Source organism: Eleutherodactylus coqui, chromosome 1 (assembly GCF_035609145.1).
Source record: "Eleutherodactylus coqui strain aEleCoq1 chromosome 1, aEleCoq1.hap1, whole genome shotgun sequence".
NCBI lineage: Eukaryota > Metazoa > Chordata > Amphibia > Anura > Eleutherodactylidae > Eleutherodactylus > Eleutherodactylus coqui.
The window spans coordinates 265087726-265111776 of NC_089837.1; the positions used below are offsets into that span (position 1 = coordinate 265087726).

General features: G+C 43.6%; 1 protein-coding gene across 2 annotated transcripts in view; it reads left to right on the plus strand.

Moving 5' to 3' along the window:
• Positions 1 to 24051, plus strand: part of BACH2 (BTB domain and CNC homolog 2) — a 412122-nt gene that overhangs the window by 190770 nt on the left and 197301 nt on the right. The window contains exon 1 of one of the 2 annotated variants that reach the window (XM_066608435.1): positions 2681 to 2796. The exons of the other annotated variant lie outside the window; for it this stretch is intronic. The gene's annotated coding sequence lies outside the window, so the exon portion shown is untranslated. Of the gene's footprint in view, positions 1 to 2680; positions 2797 to 24051 lie in introns of those variants that run through there. 2 annotated transcript variants of the gene reach the window in all.

Genomic DNA, 24051 nt, shown 5'->3' on the forward strand with positions numbered 1-24051 from the left:
CGCGATTTTCGTGCGTTGCAATGCAACTTTGACAGTAGGAAATCCTACTTTGAAATCTAAGCCCTGGCTGCAGGGCCGCCTTGCCGCGTCTTCTCCCTGGGTTCCGGCACTGTTTCTCTTCATCTTCTGGACGGGAATGGAAAAATCCCTGGCCCCTGGAAGCGCTAACTGTGAATGGCTGACACTAGCTGTGAATGCCAATCATAGCCAGCGTACGATGAACCAATCACAGCCATTCATCGAGTGCTGGTTGTTATTGGATATGTGTCAGCCAATCACAGCCAGCGCTTCCAGGAGGCGGTGATTTTCCATTTCCCGGCCAGAAGAGAAGACTACGATCATTACCGGAGACCTGGGGGAGAACCTGCAGCGGAGCCACAGACAGCGCTTCTAGGTGAATTATACTTTTTTAAAAACATTTTCCTTCAGCTAAGGTTAATTTTTGGGGTAGAGCTTATATTTCAATCCATGCCTCGCCCCCCACCCCTGAAAATCCTCGCATATAGCGCTACAAAGTCGCTGTATCACAGCGAGAAACCGCAGCGATATCGGCAGGACCAGCGATGCAATATTGCTGCGATTTTCTCGCTGCGATGCAGTGTGGCCCGTGTGAACAAGGCCTTAGTGACAGGGTACAGTAGTAGGAGAACCACAAAAATAATCCACTCTACAGAAGGTCCCTTATCTCTGGCATACCAAATGGCACCCTTTAGGGTTTATCCACACACGGTGGGTTAGATGTGTTGAAAGTCGTAGCAATAATTACATCAGAAAAGCTGCATGCTTTCTTGCAGCAGTTGTTGTTTTTCTCTTTAATTATTATTATTGTCCATATTCTTATCGCATCGAAGCCTCATGTAAATGAACCCTTAGAATGGTTTTGGAGTTAGAAAACCTAATGGGTCACGTTCTGTTTATCTTCTATTATTCTTCACCTTTTCATACAGGCTATTATTCTTCACCAGTCTGTATGAAATGGAAGAAGTTGATGTTACTATGACAGCATGTGATTTTTCTTGCAGCTGACTTGCTTGGAGGATCTCAAGGCATATCTACTATGCAAATAATAGGTTTTGGTGATTTTTTTCCTCAACTTTTGTCCACCAAATCATTTGTAAATTATGCTGTAATAGCTTCACAATTATACAACTTTTTTCAGTTCTTCATGTCTAAAATACATGATAGATGCGCCAACAGCTGATGGACGCTGCTGCTCTGTTGTTCTTCCCTTGGTTAGAAAAATGTCATTCTGCCTTCGTGTTTACAATGATGTCAAATGCCGCATAACTTCTAAACAATTAATATTTTTCTTTTCATCAAAAAATATATCCCTGCACTAAGGCTGAATGCAGACAGCCGGATTAGATTCCGACTGCGAGATCCTCACAGCGGGATGCGACCCTGTTCTCCTGCAGTGACCCCCTGCTTACCTGTCCGGCGTCTTCACTCCATCCCGGCCGGCGGCTGTGTCTTGCGTCCCGGACTGCGCCTCTCTGCTCCGTCACGGCCGGTCCCCGCGCACAGTTGGTGCCCATGTGCCGGTGCTGCAGACGCTCCTGCTGCTGTCCAGCTGTGTAGCCAATCACGTACAGGGAGTGTCGCCTCAATCTTGGCTCCACCAGTACTTCCTGGTGGCATCAAGATACAATAATGGCTCCCAGATGAACCTCCATTGATCACATACTTGCATGGCAGAATCGCCAATAAAGATGATGATTTGGCTGAGCTGCCATGTGCAGAATGAACATGAACAGTACATGACCACTGAAGCTTTTTTTGGGATCGGTGTGGCAGGGGCAAGGCTTCTTTACTATACAAGGGGCCACTGAATGAGATAAGTGAAACATTTTTTTTATCCTAAACAATTTTCTGCCCCTCATTTATTTTCATTTTAGTCCTGGAAAGCCCCTTTAAGGCCTAATGCCCGCGGCCGGATTTCTGCGGCGTTTCACCACAGCTATTAGGTTCTATTGAACCTAATAGTTCAATGTACACGCTGCGGTATTGTAGTCAATGGAAGCCACCCATCACGCTACACTTCCGCTGTAGCACAGCGGAAGTATAGCGTGAATACGCTCCCCGCCGGCCGCGTCATATAACGTTGCCGGCGGGTCATGTGACACTGCCGTGCGTCATATGACACTGCCGGCGCATCATACGCTGTACTGCGCCTACGCGCCGGAGCGTCATGCGGGACTTCACGCAGCGGATCGGAGGTAAGTATGGGGTCTTTGGGGGGGGGGCGCCGTATTACGCTTGCGGAACCTGTCACGGCCGTGTGCATAAGGCCTAAGTCCACTCTCACACATGTGTTCAAAAAACCGCATTTCACTGCAACTTTGAGTGGCATTTTTGAATGCATGTCACAGCGTTTGACAATGCTTTTGTGATTGGTAATGAGGGGTGTTGAACAGTGCTCTAAAATCGCAGCGTTCAAGCACAGGTCTGTGAGGCCCCATTGAAATCAAGAGGAGCATTGTACCATACTAAAAAGCGGCCAGTGTGAGAGCGGTCTTAGTGGGAAAATATGTTTAAAAAAATTTAAAATCATTAACTTTATGATGTGCTTAGTATAGTGTCACTTCATGGAAACACCTTTATTTCCCCCTCACCACATAAGTTTTACTTTCAGTTTTGCAGAGATTCAGAGTAAACCAGTCATCTAGTGAACGCGATCTAATGTACCCATGTATGAGACACTTCTCTTTTAAAGCCAGCAAGCATGTTTATGATTCCGGGAGACAGACAGCTTCAGTCTGTGCTAATTTAGGATGAAAGCTTTCCCGTGAGCTACAGGTAGGAATAAGTGGAAACCTGGCGTTGTAATACTTTTGTATCACTGTGTATGTTGGTGTTATGCACTTCCAGTTCACATAAGACAGTGTCATATATATGAAATGTTAAATAATGTGCATATTGATATGTAGATACAAAACTTCTATATAATGCTATGTTGCTGATAAAATTATTCTTGGTTTCATAAGGGGTTCATGAACATCACTTGGTGTTTTTGAATCTGTTAAGCTCTTTGGTCAGAAGCAAAAAATTTTTCTGACGCTTCAGGGGCTTTGGCTGTGTACAGTTTTTTTGGTTATGTGACAATTGAAATTCATAGGAATAAATTTTCCACAGGTATGGTCACTGGTAAATGCAAATTTTCTAAATGGTGTTTTAAGATTGAAACAACAAAGTAAGAACGTTTTATAGGGTAAAAAAGAGGGGAAATGGTGAAAGAAAAAAACTACATGACTGAAGTGGACTTATGGCAAAATATAAAGCCCATACTATTTTGCATTGTTTTGGAAAAATTGTATTTTTGAGAGGTGAAAGAGGGGTGGGGGTTGGTGTAGTCAAAGATACCAGACAGGTTGGATGGATGTTGTAAAGAACATTTAGAGCATGTTCATATGAGGCAGGTATGCTGTGGACTTTACATCTGGATTTTCAAACAGAAAATCTGCAACACATTACAGTAGCATCAAAATGGATGAGATCTTCACAAATCTTGGCCACATATTGCAGGAAAACAATTATTCTGTAAACTGATGTGCTGTAGACTTGAGATCTACGCTACATCTATTTATGTCACTGATTTCACACATTGCAGTGTATAGGGGGAAAGCCATGGCAAATCCACATGTAACACAAAATCCACAACAGAAAATCCAGAATGGAAAATGTTTCCGTGTGTTCATACCCTTAACCCTTTACAATCCACTGTCTGACATCCAAAGACTTTCTGATTGAAGGCTGTACAGCTTCCGATGTCCGGCAGGGTATTCTTACTGTATATTACTGGCCACTCTGTTGTTGGGTGCCTCTCCAGCATGTCCGATACCGCAGTACTGGCTCTAGCCAGCAGGTGGCACCATTGTATAACTGCAGAAGGAGAAAAACCCCTAGGAAACCCTGAATCAAAAATTGGATTGCAAAGGGTTAATATCATCTGCAGGGGGCTAACTCTCTTACTACTTATTGTTTCATAGCTGATTTCTATAAAATGGCCTTTATTCTAAGACTGACTGTCAAAGCAAGCAATAATCAAGCCTTATTTCCTTGGTCTGTTCTCACTACTGGCTTGACAGGTACAGCGGATCCATTTTCAAACAGTACAAGTCTAACGAATCGTGACTTGTTGGTGTCTTGAAGTCAGTATGGTTAGTGAGGTGTTTTTTCATGGTAGGATTAACAGATCACACTGCACGATTTTTGCCGTCAAGCATACTGTAATGGCATGGAACCCGATGCTGGTGTGAACATTCTGACTATTTTTTCTATTCTAATAACAATTGATCTAAAAAAATTACCTTTTCCTCACATTTGTTCTGATTGAAATGTGTCTGAAAAAAACATTCCTAATTACTGGAAAAGTAAAACTCATTTACCAATATGGTAATGAGGATAGTGACATGTAAATATACAGTGGCACTATGTTAAATTGATTTTAGTTTGTGTTCATCCCTGTGCCATCTATGCATGTTGTATAGGGATAATAGTGTTTATCAGAGCATGGAAAAAGAGCTGCCCGCGAGCCTTATGGTGTCTTGTATAATCAACCAGGGATCCAGAAACACGCTTTAATGTCATATATAAGAAGTAAATGTACCAGTGCAACCCGCTATATGACTAACTTATTACAATATTATATAAGCAATGTATAGAAAATAATTAATTAAAAAGCTACAGTGGTCACCTGACTGCTGATGACATCATCTGCCACTACAAACACCAGGACCACGGCGGCAGAAGACAAGTGATGTTCAATATTGATTGTATTTAGTTGACCACTCTCCTTTTTTAATGTATCCTGATATATTACACACAGCTTATATCCTGCTTACCAGTACATTACCTTGAGGGGGGTATAGTTTCTAAAATTGGATCATGTCTTATAAATTATAATAGTAATCTTAATTTATATAGCGCTTACATATTCTGCATTGCATACAAATCAGACACTATGAATGAAGACAGTGTAAAACTAATCAAAAAGAACAGTAGGGGTGAGGGCAAGAGCTTCAGCCCAATAAAAAAGGGGGTGGCACAAGGAGTACAAGTGCTTGTAGTGAACAATGGTCTGGTCATCTTCTATAAATAAGGTACTATTAATAATGCTAAATATGCAAAATATCTACATATGTTAATAAGTGCATTCGTATGTATGGGGTGAGTGGGACCCTGTGATCAGGTTGGAATGAAGAGTATAGCTCTAAGATCAATGGGGAAAAGTTAGAGAAGGAGATATGATGCAGGGTGTTTGGGATTAACCTGATTGCTTGGGGTAGCACATTCCAGAGAACTGGAGCAGCTCAGGAAAAGTCTTGGAAACAGGAGTGGGAGGTTTTCACAATAGCAGAACATTAGTCTGAGGAATTAGGAGAATGGGAAGCATGGATAGGGAGGTAGACTGAGATGAGGGAGGAGATATATGGTGGTGGGTATCATTGAAGTGGTACTCCTGTAAAAACCCATATAACCAAAACTAATATTAATACCCAATTTAAATATATGCACCTAACAATATGTTAAGTCAAATAGGATGAAACATGCAAGTTTTAACAATATGGTGCCTTAACCCCTTAGTAACCAAGCCAGTTTTTACCAACTAACTTTTAAGTTTTTTTTATCATCCTATTCCAGGAGCCATAACTTTTGAATTTTCCTATCACCCTAGATAGATATAGATAGATAGATACAATTTTACTACTGAACAGTGATATAAAATTTTAAGCCAAAGCTTTAGCCAAGCCTCTTTTCCAAATTGTTCTGTCCTTAAAATACAGCGACCAGGCAGGATTTGTGCAGTGCAAGTAGAAGTCAGATGCTATTAGAAGAACTCTAGCTCTATTATATGGAGTGGGGGAAAATTGAGTGCCTTCTCTGATCCTTACCTGGATGCAGAGAAGGCGTTTAACAGAATTCATTGGGGGTATGCCTTTACGACACTACAAAAATTTAGACTTTTAGGGGGGATGTATATACTCAGTAATTCAGGCCCTATATTCGATGCCATCTGCTAGGGTACTAGTTAACAGTGTATTATCAAGTCTGTTCTTGATCTCAAATGTTACACAACAAGGACTGTCCACTGTCCCCATCATTGCTTATTCTGACAATGGAACCCTTTGCGGAGGCGGTAAGGCTCAATATCAATAATACAGGGCATCCCTATCTCCTTCCCATAACACAAAATAGGAATCTTAGGGTACAGGCCTCAATAGTGCACTCTCCGAGGGAGAGAGGAGGGTTGGGCATTCCAAACCTCACAGTTTACGATCTAGCAAATCTGATTAAGCAACTGAGGCCTTGTTTTTTTTCCGGTGGAGGGTATTAGTTGGCCCTCAATAGAGAGGAACATGATAGGTAGAGGATCCCTTTGGAACCTACTATTAGCAGTGACGGCTGGACTTTCCTCTCTCCCTTCGAAATGCCAGACCCTAGAGGCCTCCATGAACTCGTGGAAAAAATTGATTCACACCTCCAGCATGTACAAACCAAGAAAAAAAATTACCTACCCATCGAGGTGTTAGAGGGACAGGGGGTTGGGGGCTTGGCGGAAGAGAGGAATATCCTTGATTGCAGACCTGTTTCTAAATGGCATTTTTTTTAAACCCCTGCTTTTCCACGACCTTTCCGCAATGTCAATTGCGTAAGGGCCACGGGTCGGATGGCTTCCATTAACTTCAATGGAAGCTGTCCGTGCGGAGCCCGCATGAAAATAGAACATGCTATGATTTTTCCTCCTGAAGCAGAAAATCGCAATTTATTTCCCCTGGTGTGCAGGCAAAAGCATTTTTCCATAGCATGTTATGCGCGGTTTTTGCTATGGAATCCGGATTCCGCAATACAAATATGCCGATGTGCAGCAGACCTTAAACTCTTCTGAAACTCATTGTTCCATCTAATAAACAAGATTACAAAAATGTGTATATAAGCCAACCCAAACATAGCTGTGCTTTTATTGCACATAGAGGCTATCCTGGGTAGGTTTAGAAAAGTGGTGGCCCATTTCCTTCTCTCAGTGAAGCTCTCCACTGCAAGAATGTGGAAATGCAAAGATCCCTACAGTCAACAATCTGATATTGGATTAGTATTCCTTTGAGAAGCTATATGGACAAAGTACCGTAACTCAGTCCCAGCATTCATAGAAATGTGGCAACCTTGGCTGGATTATCATCAATCCTTGATGGGAGATGACCAATCTACCATTCACAAGCTGTAATGGCTAAAGGAAGTTGCCTCAAGCCCTATATGGGTTTGGCTAAAGATGATACTGCATACTGACTAGAAAAGTGGAACTTTCTAAATCTTTAAGTCTGTATAGCCTCCTCCTGCCCTTCTTTCCCTACGTTGGAAAAAAAAGTAAAAGGAGTAGAAATAATATGAAAGTAATTGCAGGTTTTATGACGCAAATACTTCATTAATCTTTTTCAATAAAAATTATTGGAAGAAATTGTGAGTTTGGAAATGTACTTTAAGGGCATATTAGCTGGCAATGAAGATGCTGAAGAAAGCGCAATTTGTTAGCCATGCACTTTTGCCATCATGTAGAGTTTTGCTTCAATAAGAAGTCCCTCCCCCCAATTACAAAGAAGGTAAAATATCTAATGTCTTAATTTATGGCTCATATTTCTGCCACTTGTAATGTTTTCTGGTGTTCCTGTAGACGCACAGGTTAGCAGCATGAATGCTCATTGCTGTACAAGTCTGTCCAGATGTTGTATGCAAGTCGCATATATAGATGGAAAGGGAGATTATTTTGAATAACTCACTGTAAATAAATCCTATGCATTGTAAAGGACTCTGTTCTGTTAGTGCTCAGCCTGCTGTAAAATGATCCTACGCTATATAGATAATGTAAGTATCTCTTTAATGTAGTTAATCAGTATGCAGCTCACATTAACCACTCTGCTACTCAGAGTGCTGTTCATTTCTGTGTCAGCAGGTTTTTCCCAGATAATTACATCTGCTCTAGGGTCTGTTACATCTAGTGAAAATTTGCCTTTTTAGTGGGATGACCAATATACTGTGACTGATTTAATTGATAGCATGTCAACCCATAGCCAAGAGGCATGCTAAAGAGAACTGGTACCTGCTTTCTTTCAGGAAATTCCAAACCTTAAAGGGGTTGTCTCGCGCCGAAACGTTTTTTTTTTTTTCAATAGGCCCCCCGTTCGGCGTGAGACAAACCCAAAGGATGGGTTAAAAAGAAAAAAGATATATTACTTACCCGAATCCCCGCTCTGCGACGACTTCTTTCTTCCTTCTCCAAGATGGCCACCGGGATCTTCACCCACGATGCACCGCGGGTCTTCTTCTCCCATGGTGCACCGTGGGCTCTGTGCGGTCCATTGCCGATTCCAGCCTCCTGATTGGCTGGAATCGGCACACGTGACGGGGCGGAGCTACGATGACGACGCGGGACCAGCTCTCCGGCACGAGCGGCCCCATTCACAAGGCAGGAGACCGGACTGCGCAAGCGCGTCTAAAAGCGCCAGAAGACAGCGAATTTAGACGGATCCATGGCGACGGGGACGCTAGCAACGGAGCAGGTAAGTGAATAACTTCTCTATGGCTCATAATTAATGCACGATGTATATTACAAAGTGCATTAATATGGCCATACAGAAGTGTATGACCCCACTTGCTGCCGCAAGACAACCCCTTTAATCTCCTTGGTACCGTCCATGTTCCACTAAGTGAACAGCTGAGACAGTTCCATAAAATCAAGCTGCTTTTGTGTGTATGCAAATCTACATTTGTTGTAATTGATAAAAAAGAAGAATCAATAAGTCTGGCAGTCATCCAGCTCCACCCATTCTCCGAGTGTTGTCTATTGTTACCCTCGTGCAGTGAGTTTGCCCAGTCTACCATTGGATTCACATCATTCAAGATTTCTTGAGAAGGTTGGGCAGAGACTAAATAGGTTGACATCAATCTTCCAGTAATGAAAGTCAGGGAGCAGCTTTTTAATTATCCTGTTATTCGTGAATAGACATACTTTACTAGTATTAGTAGAAACTAGATCAAACAGATTACTGATCTAATAAGTTGAAATGCTGAATCTCTCCTAAAAATAAGACCTGAAATGGAATATAATACTGCTGAGATGTATAGCAACTGTTTTCTGATGTTGGATGACAAAAGAAATTCTGCATGTATGAAATAACTGAGTTCAGGCACTTGGCTATCTCTGGCAGTTCCATTGAGATGAATGGTGTGCATGTGCGACCATTGCTCCATCAAAGGACCCCCAACAATCAGCTAGTAGATAAATTAATTGTGCTTAAAAGGAGTTGTCAAACGCTGTCTTTTTTTGACATAATTTGCTATATTATCATGTTTTGCTCATTCATGAAATTACTAAGAAATTATTTCTTAGATGGTAACATATGTAAGATAGCACTGGGAAACGCTGTATGCAGGATGAACTGTTTAGTATAGAACTTTGTAGCCATATGCTTGACATGATGAGGGTTAATTATTGCGCACATTGAAGCTCTGCTCACACAAGGCAGATTTGCCGTGGCAGATCTGAGAAATCTTGTCCACACGGGATGGCGAATCCATCGCAGCAAAGCCGGTGTTGCGGCGTGGATTCCCGGGCCGCAGCGTGTTCATTTTTTTTTTCCCATTGCAGCCGTGCTCTGCTCTATGGGAGCTCCGGAAATCTCGCAGTTTTTCGCTGTGGCCAAACCGCGAGATTTCCGTCGTGTGAGAACCCAGCCTGAGGATTGTATTGGGACAAATGTGTCCATATGGCAACATTAGAACAGTCCATTGGATATAAATGATAAATATTTGTCATCAAATGATTTAAGGAATTTTCCAGACCTATGCCAACTATGACCAATATGGCACTGCGGCTGCGCTCAGTTGGCTGATCAGTGGAAGTTCTAAGCAGTGCACTTATGCTAACCGACTTTGGATGACCCATTCAGAAGATAGGTCATCAACAGTTAAATCCCGGAAAACCCCTTTATTATGGGTATATAAGGAAATAGATGTATCATAATTTCCCTTATGTTTACAATGTAAGGAGCATATGTCTTTCCTGCAAACTATACATTTCATTTTATGCTTGTTGTATCATGCAGCCTTGACACTCTATATTGAATGGTGAAATCCATTTTGTGATTTGTGCAGTACATTATTTATATATTTATGTTCTAATTTAAATGTTATCTAATTTATACAAAATTAATTTGATGTGAGATCCATCCGTTACGGGGTAATCTATGCTCCACGGGACATGAAACATATACAATATTGTTTTCAGCTTTGTTTTTTTTTTTCAGTGCCTTGGCTAAATTTTTGTAGTATTCTCCGCCTCTTTTAATAAATGAAGAGATCCTAAGATAAATACAAATTTTACAGATACATTTACAGTAAATGTTTTTGTTTTGCAGCACTACATAAGTGGTATCTGTACATAAGGAATTCAATATTAAGGTTGTTAACCAGCTGTCATTCTTATTCTCAATAAAAGCAATTAAAAGAGAGATATTCATTAGTCAATATTTGTAGCTATGAGGGCGAAGTATAGGGGTAGTTCATGTTGCCATGGCAACATGGTCTATAGATATCTTTTCTTTAGCACTTAAACCAAGAGAACCTTCTTTTTTTTTTTAAAGGAATTGTGACGGAATGAATTCATCTGAGTAGCACTCTTATTCTGTAGTTGACTACTAATAATGTACCCTGATGCTTCAGCTGACTAGCTGTAGCGAATATTCATATACATTTGATGTGCTAGGGGATTGAAACCCACCAGCTCACACTGTTACTGCTTGCTAGCAAGCCTCCAGTGATGTCATCATCATTATTCATCTCAGCGTCTTGAAGATGCTACAGCATCTTCACTGCACTGCGGGGCTTATGACTGGAGATGCATAGTGTCTGCAATCTCATGTTTCTAATGTTAAAACATATCTAATGTGCTTAGAGCCATGGGAAAGTCCCAGATAAGGCTCATTTAAGGTATATAACCACATGAATACACCCAATATATTGCCAGTAAGGATACAGACTGATATAACAGCCCTTCTGGTTAGTTAGGTATGAGCGGGCAGTCTCTATTGTCTGACATAGTAGAAGGTAAAGAAGAACCATCAGCAGCAATGAAGGAGAGTGTATCTATCAGTGCCATGACTTGACAGAGCAGAGAGTTGAAATGATAGTATCTCTGAGTGTTTCAGAAAGTAGCGCGGGAATTCCACTTCAGTAAATTACATTACTAAGACAGACCCAACGGCATTATATCTGAATGAGCACCGGAAAGAAAAGGTTGTCAGTACAAAGCTGAAGATATTACGGAACAACTGGCTTCAGGCTTAGATCCCTCTGTGTTTTTATTCTGTTTGGGAAAAATCCATGTTTTATAGCACACAGTTTGTGTGTGCTTCTATATGTGAGACTGCATTGTTTGAGCATGAGTGATGGTGCCAGTGTAAATACCATACAATACTGTTATTCTAAGGCTGCTTTCACACCTGCATTAGGGCTCAAAGGGATCCGTTTTCTTTCTCTGTTGATTTCAGTTGCTGTTAGGTGTCCATTTTTTTTGTACGGAAAAATAGTGGTCTGTAGCGTTATTCTTCCTGCCCAAACAAAAACCAGAAACCTGACTGAATGGAAGCAAACGGAAGCTTTTCTGTTTGCCTTACGTCTTTTGAAACCCCACTGAAATCAATGGAGAAAAAAAATCTATTTTTCTCCCATTTTATTAGTTTCTCTCCTCCAAAAACAGAACTGCGAACCACAAACCCTAAACAAAGCCCTAATACAGGTGTGAAATCAGCCTAAGGCTGCCTGTCCACGGGCGTTATTGAATTGCGGGAAATGCAATGCACGCTTTCCATAGCATTGCTATAGAAACTGCAGCCCCTCTGTCCACGAGTGGAGAATCATAGCAATTTTCCGCTTGCGGCCAGCAAATCTTAGCATGCTATGAAATCTGTCAGATAGGCTGACAGTGCAGATCCGTCTGCCAGCTACTGCTCCTGGGCGGGATACCGTAACGCCCATGGACAGGCAGCCTGACAGTAAGGCAAATGGTGCAATCTAGATTGAAAAGAAAAAACGTGATGTCATTTAAAAACAATTATAAATACTCAATTCAACTCGCAATAAATAAACTTCAGAAGTAGTATAGATAAAGGATTTGCCTAGTTTTCAAAATCCGTTCTATGTCACAACAGGGTATGTCAAACTGATACAACACAAGTCTCTCCACTTGGGAATCCTGTTGGCTAGAGCCAAGAGCAAAATCAAGCCCAACTGCCCCCTGTGAAAGACTACTGGTGATACAGTTCTACTACACTTTACATTCATTAATAAGCAGAGTGTGATTTACTAAGGTTGCCTGTCCATGGGCGAGTTTGAATTGCAGGGGAATGCAGTGAAAGCTCTCCATAGTGTTGCTATGGAGAGCGCGTCCCCTCTGTCCACGAGCGGAGAATCATTGCGATTCTCCGCTCGCAGACGACAAATCTATTAGATAGGCTGACCGGCAGAGATCCGTCTGCCGGCTCCTGCTCCCGGGCGGCGGAGATCCTAAGAGTTCCTTTGCAATGGCAAGCGTGATATAACTGTAATATCTCATATTTGCTCATGCGATGTCTGAGCATCAGCGATGATTTTTCCTGGAAAGTCATCGCGCATCACATCGCCACTGCCCCTAATTTTCTCGCGTGATAGACGACAGCAGGTGCTGCTAATGTTAAAAATGCATTGCATCACACAAGCAACGCAATGCATCACACAAACATCCAAGTTCGTGCATTGCAATGCAATAAATCTGAGGCTCCCCAGGGAAACCTGGGTGAGAAAAAAAGCAAAACGCAGAAAACTAAGGGTGGGCAGCGATTGCTAAATTTCGCAACATCGCATGATAGAAAACATTGCAGAGGAGAATGAAGGCATCGAAAAGCATGGGTTTCATAATTCTGCGTTTTCTCGCCAGTGTGAAGGCAGCCTAAAGTAAATTCTGCAGATTCTGTAAATTCTGATTTTATTTTTATTTATTTATTTTTTTGTGTAGTCATAAGGGTAAGATGCAATGTTGACTTTGTGTCTCTGCTTTGAGATGCCTGTTGTTTGTTGTTGAACTCTTATAAATTTTCATGTAGGTTCATCCCTGACTAATAACATTTATTGCCATGTTACCCTCACACATCTCTAATTAAATTGTATAACTTCACTTTTAATACTCCCAGCTACATAAAACTGAAAATACATTTACAGTATGTGCGTTCCATGGATGTCCGGGGCTTGTGGATTATACTGAGAGAAAAGGTCTTGCAATGTTTGTGCATTTTATACACATCAAGTCATTATCCCATGTTGTATAGCAGCAAAGGCTAGATGCTTTATGCTGTACACATTTACTGTAATTTGGTCAGGATTCTTCAAATATGGATCTGTTCTAATACCAGCATTTAGGAAATTATTTTTAAAATTTATTAAATTTATAGGTTATTATAATAAAATAATTTGGATTTATTTTTTGTTTTTACAAACAGTTGGTTTTTCTTTTTTTCCAAACAGGAATAATTGGAGGAGCTAGTGCTGCTGAGAACTACCTAAAGCAAACAAAAGAGCAAGTGTGGGAGCTTGTGAGGTGTAGTTGATTTCAAGTGTAGTTCTTTTAAGTGTGTGACTTAAAATGGGATGGAATCTCTGCTTATTTTATTTGTATTTATTTATTTGTGTTTATATGAAGTCACAGTGGTTTTATAGCTTATACATTGTAGCTATATTTATCTTTTCTAAAGGTTAATACATTGTGCTGAGAGCTACTTAAAGAAAACAATAGGGCGATTGTGGGAGCTTGCGAGGTGTGGTTGTTTTAAGTGCATGTGACTTAAAATCAGGTAACCTCAGTTTTGGGGGGACTCAGAAGGGAGACACTTACATCTGTTTACTGTTATTTTTCACTGGTATAAATTACTTGATTTTTATCTCTACCATCCCCATTTAGAATGTACGCCATAATTGGCAATACTGTCCAGTGTAAATCTTGTATATAGTCCTTGAACAGCCGTTTGAGAATGCATACCGCTGTATAAAATGTGAGTGTGTGGTACATTTTGAGGACTAGAACCTGGATTTAAATGAGCAGCTTGCAACACTGAGATCCATTGACAACATTTAAATACATTTGCTGATCCCTGAGCAGACACTCAATTGGGCATATGTGGGAGTAGATGGTAGCATGGGAGTGCAGGATGATCGGGTAGCTAGTTGTGTATCAGTTAGGATGAGTAGAGGGAAGAGTGCTGGTCAGGCTAGTCCTGAACTGGCACACCCCAGCAAGTTTGCAAATGAGGGAAGAGTCATTATAGAATTAACACTGCTGCAGCATGACACACCCTCTGACCACCAGGGAGATATCTGCCTCCAGTAAGAAAAGGGGAATGGGAGCACGGGGCAGGCCAGACAGGTCCTGCTAGTGAGGGACTCAATTTTTAGGGTGCAGACTGGACAATCTACCACAAAGACCAGGATCGTTGAACAGTGTGTTGTCTTTCTGATACTTGAGTATGACACATTGCAGATCAAGTTGACAGATTACTGGGAGAGGGCTGGTGAGGATCCAGCGGTCATGGCACACATTAGCACTAATGACAAAATTAGAGGTAGGTGGAAAGTCCTTACAATCTATTTCAAGGACCTAGGATGTAAGCTTAGGGTAAGGACCTCCAAAGTAGTAGTTTTTGAAATTGAAATACTACCTACACCACACGCCACACCAGACAGACATTGGGAAATTATGGAGGTAACCCAGTTGTTCAAGAGTTAGTGTAGGAAAGAGGGATTTGTGTTGCTGTAAAATTGCTGTCGGCTACAGTTTCTACCATAGAGATGGGTTTCATCTAAATGGGGAGGATGCAGCTGTGCAGGGGGAGAAGATGGCTAGAAGGTTGGAGGAATGTTTAAACTAGGGACTGGAGAGGAAGGGCACTCACAGTGATAGAGTGGAAGATATTGTAGACAGTAACCTGGGACTTCGTAATGAAAATGGGAGTAGAGTGGTAGGACGGATTAGTACAGTTAAAACTGGAGGAACAGTTATTAGAGATACACTTAAAATAAAAAATGACCAAAAACTTCTGTAGTGTATGATGACTAATGCCAGACCTCTAGCTAATAAGGTTGACGAGCTAGAAGTAATAATGTTTTAAGAAAACTTCGACCTGGTTGGACGAAAACTTTGACCGAGCAGTTAACATGCAGGGTTATAGTTTTTTCAGAAGGGATTGTAAAAAAGGGGAAGGGATTTTTTTTTTATGTAAAATTCTATTTAAAGCCCACACTATGTGAAATGAATTGGAGTCTTTATGGGTAGAGATACATGGAGCGAGAAACAATTATAAGATCCTCATAGGGGGTTTGCTATAGGCCACCAAATATAATACAATCCACCAAAAATCTGTTACTGAGGTGAATAGATGAAGTGTCAAATCACAATGAGGTAATTATTTTTGGGGGCTTAAACTATCCAGATATAAACTGGGTGCATCTGGGAAATAGGGACTGTAATATAATAAATTTCAAATTGTCTTTCTAGAGGACGTTTTATCGGGGAGCTACAAAAATTATAAACGTTAGGAGGGCAATATTCGATCAGCTCACAGATGGTCCTAACTTGTCCTGACTTGGACAATGGCCTCAGAAATAAGAGTACAGACAATAAATGGGAATTTTTTAAAACCATCTTAAATACTTACTGTGAGCAGTTTGTACCTTACAGAAATAAAAGGGTTGGGAATAAAAAAAAAACAATATGGTACAGTAAAAAATGTAAAAAGTTCTATAAACAACAAAGAGAAAGCATTTAAACTACTAAAACAAGAAGGCAGTGAAGAGGCTATAAGAAAAGAGTAAATTATGTAAAAAGCAAATAAAAACTGCAAAGGTAGAGACTGAGAACTTATTGCCAAAGAGAGTAAAGTTAACCCTAAACTGTTCAACAGATGGAACTGTTCGACCTTGGGGATTCCCCTTTCCTGCTCTTCTCGCCAGCACAGGTGTGAAAGCACCATTAATGGTATATGCTCTCAGTGGATCACTGTTACTAGTGGGGTATCACAGGGGTCCGTATTGGGCCCTATACTTTTTAATATATTAATCTTTGCAGGGATTGTACAGTAAAATATCAGTATTTGCAGATTATACAAAACTATGTATATCCACTATGTCATCCTGCCGAGTGGGATGACTTGGCAGAATAAACAGCTGAGACCGAGTAGAAGACAGAGTAAAAGTGGATGCTCGGTACAGGGAAGGAGAATGGGCCTTACCCTGAACTGAGGAGGGCTAGATGTCCCTGTCCTGGAGATACCCCTGGTGGTGGAGAGATCCAGGCCGCCTTTCCTGACTCTGGCTCCTAGACTTCCATACCTACCTGGTGAAGATGGAATCCAGAGGCATGTGTACTGAGCTGCACTGATTTGCAGAGATGGATGTAAGATGGACGCCAGAGCTAGTCCTATGCAGAGATGACAGATACAGGAAGATAGCAAAGACAAACAGGACCCAGTGGCAGAACAGACAAGGAGCTGGGAATACAAAGACACAAATAAACTATTAGCAGAGAACTGTAAACAAACAGGATGGCTGCTCTTAGCAGCTTGCATGCAATCTCTCAGAGAAAGCAAAAGAACACCAAAGCATTGCGGGAAGCTCTGGAGGGTTTCTATAGGAAGTTGATTGCAAATCTGCACAGGCTGGGTGAAAGACACAGTAACCCTGAGACTGCTAGAAGAAAGAGAAGCAGACTCAGAAGATAGGACGATGCCTTGGTCTGCTAAACCTAACAAGAGGACAGTATACGGTTGCAACTGGATCTGGCTAAGCACAGGATTTGTGCAGAAAAGTGGCAAATGCATTAATAAAACGTAACGTTATGCACATGGACATGGAAAATACATGTCACCATTACACACTAAATGGGAAAATACTGGGTGAAACTGACTTGGAAAAAGACTTGGGGTTTTTCATAAAGATTTTTATTTTTTTTTTTTAACCTGTAAACTTAACTGGAGTAACCAGTGTCAGGCAACTGCTGTCAAGGCAAATAGTATCATAAAATGCATTAAAAAAGTCTAGGGGCACATGAAGAGAATATTCTTCCCCTTAATATTCCATGCGTGGTTTGACCAGTGAATTGTAGTGTATAGTTGTGAGTACCAGTACTCAGTAAGGACATTGCAGAGCTTGAATGGGTCCAAATAAAGGCAACAAAATTAATAAATGGTGTGGATAGTCTACAATATCCAGAGTTATCAAAATTGGGGTTATTTGGTTTAGAAAAAAGACAGCTGAGGGGCGATCTAATATTTAGGTATAAATATATCAAGGCCCATGATCTATTTATACCTAGGACTCACAAGTAAACAAAATTTTCCATCAGCACTCAAGAAAAATCTACCCAATAAGGGGAGGTGAACACAACATGCACAGCCACCTAGTGAGCTATGAATCCAAAGCTCCAATTGCAAAGTCCAGAAAGAAGTGGCAGCACAAATGGTGAGATAGAGGCTTGACAAAGCCCCGGAAGGGTTAAAACGTTGCCTTTTTATAACACATTGAGCAATAAAGACTAGGTGATTATTGTATCTCACCCTTTTTCCTGCCAGGTCTTTCTGGACTATTTATACCTAGGACTGTAACAGTAACAATGGGGCATCCTCTACGTCTAGAAGGAAAAAAGAAGGTTTCTACACCAACATAGAAGGGGATTCTTTACTGTAAAACAGTGACCATGGAACTCTCTGCCTGAGGATGTGGTGTTGGCAAACTCACTAAAAGAATTTGAGGGGTCTGGACATCTTTTGTTGAGTATAACAATATTGCATATTATAGTCAGAAGCCCTGTTGATCTAGGACAGGGGTGTCAAACTCATTTTCACCGAGGGCCACATCAGGCTTATGGTGACCTTTAAAGGGCCGATTGTAAGACCGTATAGTAACTGCCTGTTCACACATGTGTATTTGCGTACATAATATGCAGTGAATAGAAGCCATTGATGTCAGTTCATTCACATGATGTATATTTACACACAGCATGACCTATTTAGTTGTGTACTACGCACCCCAATAGGCCATTGAAGTGAATGGGCCGCGCAAATACATGGTGAAGGCGCAGGAAACCGATGTATTCACTGCATATTTGGGCACCATCTCAGTGGGCCCATCTGCGTTCTTTTTGGCGTGCCCAAGTATGCAGGCATTAGCGATACACAGCGTATTTGTGCTACCGAAATACCCATGTGAACGAGCCCTAAAAGTGACCCCCACAGTGGCCCCCAGTAGTAACATTATCCCCCCCAGCAGCCACCATTAACCCCCCCCTCTCAGCAGCCACCATTAACCCCCCCCTCTCAGCAGCCACCATTAACCCCCCCCTCTCAGCAGCCACCATTAACCCCCCCCCTCTCAGCAGCCACCATTAACCCCCCCTCTCAGCAGCCACCATTAACCCCCCCCCCTCTCAGCAGCCACCATTAACCCCCCCCCCCTCTCAGCAGCCACCATTAACCCCCCCTCTCAGCAGCCACCATTAACCCCCCCTCTCAGCAGCCACCATTAACCCCCCCTCTCAGCAGCCACCATTAACCCCCCCCTCTCAGCAGCCACCATTAACCCCCCCCTCCCAGCAGCCACCATTAACCCCCCCTCCCAGCAGCCACCATTAACCCCCCCTCCCAGCAGCCACCATTAACCCCCCCTCCCAGCAGCCACCATTAACCCCCCCTCCCAGCAGCCACCATTAACCCCCCCTCCCAGCAGCCACCATTAACCCCCCCTCCCAGCAGCCACCATTAACCCCCCCTCCCAGCAGCCACCATTAACCCCCCCTCCCAGCAGCCACCATTAACCCCCCCTCCCAGCAGCCACCATTAACCCCCCCTCCCAGCAGCCACCATTAACCCCCCCTCCCAGCAGCCACCATTAACCCCCCCTCCCAGCAGCCACCATTAACCCCCCCTCCCAGCAGCCACCATTAACCCCCCCTCCCAGCAGCCACCATTAACCCCCCCTCCCAGCAGCCACCATTAACCCCCCCTCCCAGCAGCCACCATTAACCCCCCCTCCCAGCAGCCACCATTAACCCCCCCTCCCAGCAGCCACCATTAACCCCCCCTCCCAGCAGCCACCATTAACCCCCCCTCCCAGCAGCCACCATTAACCCCCCCCTCCCAGCAGCCACTATTAACCCCCCCTCTCAGCAGCCACCACTAACCCCCCCCCCCTCTCAGCAGCCACCACTAACCCCCCCCTACCAGCAGCCACCACTAACCCCCCCCTACCAGCAGCCACCATTAACCCCCCCCTACCAGCAGCCACCATTAACCCCCCCTACCAGCAGCCACCATTAACCCCCCCTACCAGCAGCCACCATTAACCCCCCCTACCAGCAGCCACCATTAACCCCCCCTACCAGCAGCCACCATTAACCCCCCCTACCAGCAGCCACCATTAACCCCCCCTACCAGCAGCCACCATTAACCCCCCCTACCAGCAGCCACCATTAACCCCCCCTACCAGCAGCCACCATTAACCCCCCCTACCAGCAGCCACCATTAACCCCCCCTACCAGCAGCCACCATTAACCCCCCCCCCCTCCAGCAACCACCATTAACCCCCCCCCCCCTCCAGCAACCACCATTAACCCCCCCCCCCCCTCCAGCAACCACCATTAACCCCCCCTCCAGCAACCACCATTAACCCCCCCTCCAGCAACCACCATTAACCCCCCCTCCAGCAACCACCATTAACCCCCCCCTCCAGCAACCACCATTAACCCCCCCTTTCCAGCAGCCACCATTAACCCCCCCTTTCCAGCAGCCACCATTAACCCCCCCTTTCCAGCAGCCACCATTAACCCCCCCCTCTCCAGCAGCCACCATTAACCCCCCCCTCTCCAGCAGCCACCATTAACCCCCCCCCTCTCCAGCAGCCACCATCAACCCCCCCCTCTCCAGCAGCCACCATCAACCCCCCCCCCTCTCCAGCAGCCACCATTAACCCCCCCCTCCAGCAACCACCATTAACCCCCCCCCCCCTCCAGCAACCACCATTAACCCCCCCTCCAGCAACCACCATTAACCCCCCCTCCAGCAACCACCATTAACCCCCCCTCCAGCAACCACCATTAACCCCCCCTCCAGCAACCACCATTAACCCCCCCTCCAGCAACCACCATTAACCCCCCCTCCAGCAACCACCATTAACCCCCCCCCCTCCAGCAACCACCATTAACCCCCCCCTCCAGCAACCACCATTAACCCCCCCCTCCAGCAACCACCATTAACCCCCCCCTCCAGCAACCACCATTAACCCCCCCCTCCAGCAACCACCATTAACCCCCCCCTCCAGCAACCACCATTAACCCCCCCTCCAGCAACCACCATTAACCCCCCCCTCCAGCAACCACCATTAACCCCCCCCCCTCCAGCAACCACCATTAACCCCCCCCCTCCAGCAACCACCATTAACCCCCCCCTCTCCAGCAGCCACCATTAACCCCCCCCCCTCTCCAGCAGCCACCATTAACCCCCCCCCCCTCTCCAGCAGCCACCATTAACCCCCCCCTTTCCAGCAGCCACCATTAACTCCCTCCCAGCAGCCACCATTAGCCCCCCTAAACCACATACTTACCTCCTCCTTGCTGTCTGTGCAGCTTCCCCTCCGCTTGCATATTAACATTTTCCACATCACTTCTGCCCTATTCAGCAGTTCCAGCAACCTGATTGGTGAATCAGCCAACCCAAACAACCAATCAGGTTGCTGGAATTTCTGAATAGGGCAGAAGTGTTGTGGAAAATGTTAATATGCCAGCGGGGAGCCGCAGCAGCCCAGCTGGTAATCACTTAGTGGTGAGCAGAGTCAGCACGCCACGGGCCACATAAAAGGAGGCAGCGGGCCGGATTCGGCCCGCGGGCCTTGTGTTTGACACATGTGATCTAGGAATTTATTTACATTGTCAGATTGGTTTAGGGAAGGATTTTGTTCCCCCTAAGATTTGAGAATAACATCTCAATTTCCATATAAAACCTAAAGTAGTAAAATTAAGTTTACAGTAAACAACTTTAATTTTTTCTACATCCTTTGTGTAGTACTTTTTCTTTAGAAATACTGGAGACACGTGAGACAACAGTGAGAGAACTGCCAAAAAACACGGAAACAGTTTTATAAAGAGCATATTAGAGGACAGACGAAAATAATGATCTAAACAATCAAAATACATAAAGTAATCTTGTATTCAGTTTTAACCACCATAAACCCTCAAAGGAGTTTTGCAGGCAGCGCCCGCTTTCAGTGCTGAGATACACTGGGGTCGGAGCGGGAGCCTCTGTGCTGACCCCTGTGTACTGACCGATGCTTATAATTGCAGGCTCAATGGAACTCACTGCCAAAGCTGGTAAAGTAGGCAAGTCGCACACTGACCTTGAGGTATTCTAGTTCATAGTCCTGATCACTGGCATACCGATAGGGGTCGCAATTGCTTTCTGGCCCCTTAGTAAATCGGGGGCTCACATATGATTATATATGTACAGGTGGTATAAGTTATACATGTGTCTACATATAGTAATATGGAGCATGCTGGTATAACTTGGGTATCTCCTGTATATAATGCATATATGTACAGCTGGTATAAGACTATATATTATATATACACACACAAGATACCCAGGTTACACCAGCATGCTACATATGACCTAATGCAGGGAGATGTATAACTTATATCAGCTGTAGATATAGAATTATGTACAGGAGATATCAGGAAGGTTAAGGGATATGTTCTTTGCGGTCTACAAGGTATAGAATACCAGCCGGATAGCAATTTATAGCCTTCTTCTTGGAACTTGTTAGGACTTGTGCATGAACTCAAAGATCCTGCCCAACTGGTCTGGAGGGAATTAAATATTAGAATTGTTTTCCCATTTAATCAAGTATGGTGATTTGTATCTTGGTAGGACTACAAGAAATATGAAATGGACATGTGCAGTAAAAAGAAGATCCGAGACACCCAGCAAATCTGGGAAACCATCAAGCTCTAGATATAAAATGATTATTTTCCTGCAGAGCACTACGTTTAAAAATGATCCAAAGATAAACCTCAGTAAATTATGGGTTACCCACAATAGGGTATAAAGGAGAGGGGAAAGGAGAAACTGATTCTTTTGCAAACAGGTTACAGCAGACTGGGAGCATAAAGCCCGTGTTTTGGTGGGACCTCAGGAGCGCTCGAATAGGAGAGTCTGCCCAATAAATTAAGTGCAGAGGGTATGCAGCTAAGGAGTATTTTATGACCATCAAGATTCATAGAAATCCGGGAAGCATAGTAGTAACACTGTATATCAGGCAAACACACCCTCCACTGGTTTTACAGTAGCTGTTAACGTAGCTGGTTTATTGTCCCAGATAAATTTAATCATATACGAGAACAAAGACTTAAAGAAATTAAATGGTATTTTAATGTGCAAAGCTTGCAAGATATACAAGCGGGATAACCACCATATTATTCATTTAATAAATTGCACAGAGAACAAACCAGGTATACAAGCCCTTCAACCACCTGTTTAAGTCCCTCTAGTGCAGTGTTTCTCAACTCCAGTCCTAAGGACGCCCCAACAGGTCATGTTTTCAGGATCTCCTATAGTAAGAACACCTGTGGCAATGTCTGAGGCACCGACAATAATTACATCACCTGTGCAATACTGAGGAAATCCTGAAAACATGACCTGTTGGGGGGTCCTGAGGACCGGAGTTGAAAAACACTGATCAGAGATTGTTCAGAGAAGAGGAAAATAATTTTGACTATATAGCTCTGCCAGGTGGTCTCTTGAATTTCAGACACTTAGGTATTTGATAGCTTCGGGAGACCATCTAAATTGGAATGCAGATTCAAGAAAGTGCTGAAGAGATTGGGGGAGTGACACATTTAAAGCTTAAAGGGGTTGTCCCGCGGCAGCAAGTGGGTCTATACACTTCTGTATGGCCATATTAATGCACTTTGTAATGTACATTGTGCATTAATTATGAGCCATACAGAAGTTATAAAAAGTTTTTCACTTACCTGCTCCGTTGCTGGCGTCCTCGTTTCCATGGAGCCGACTAATTTTCGCCGTCTAATGGCCAAATTAGCCGCGCTTGCGCAGTCCCGGTCTTCTTCTTCTTTCAATGGGACTGCTCGTGCTGGATGCCGGCTCCGTGTAGCTCCGCCCCATCACGTGCCGATTCCAGCCAATCAGGAGGCTGGAATCGGCAATGGACCGCACAGAAGCCCTGCGGTCCACCGAGTGAGAAGATCCCCGCGGCCATCTTCATCAGGTAAGTAAGAAGTCACCGGAGTGCGGGGATTCAGGTAAGCGCTCTCCGGTGTTCTTTTTTAACCCCTGCATCGGGGTTGTCTAGCGGCGAACGGGGGGGGGGGGGGTTGAAAAAAAAAAAAAACCCGTTTCGGCGTGGGACAACCCCTTTAAGTCTTTTGCAAATTAACTTTGAAATTGGAGATATATTGGTATACTCTGAATTCAATACATTTGGGAGAGAAATAGCTGGAAGATTTATAAAAAAAAGAAAGAGTAGGTCATCTGTGCAGGTGACAGTTTTGATATCTAAAGCTTTAAGAGTGAGACCTATAATATCTGGGCTTGCTCTGATTTTCTACAGCAAAAGTTATGATATCAAATGGAAAATCAGTGGGGAGAGGGGACAGCTCTGTTTGGCTCTATTACATATACTAATAGAAGGAGCAATAACTCCATTAACATTAGTCAAGGCCGTAGAATTACGATATAGGGAATAGATCCAAAATCTCTTGACTGGTCCCATGCCAATGTGTTTTAGCACGAAAAAAAGAGGGGACCTTCCCACCCAGTCAAACACCTTCTCTACGTACATAGATAGAAGACATAAAGGAATATGATTAGTATGAGTGTAATGCACTGCATTCAAGACTTTAATGTTATTTCATGTCTCACAGGGGGGAATGAAGCCGACTTGGTCAGTATGAACTAGGTCTGGTAACAAAAGGAC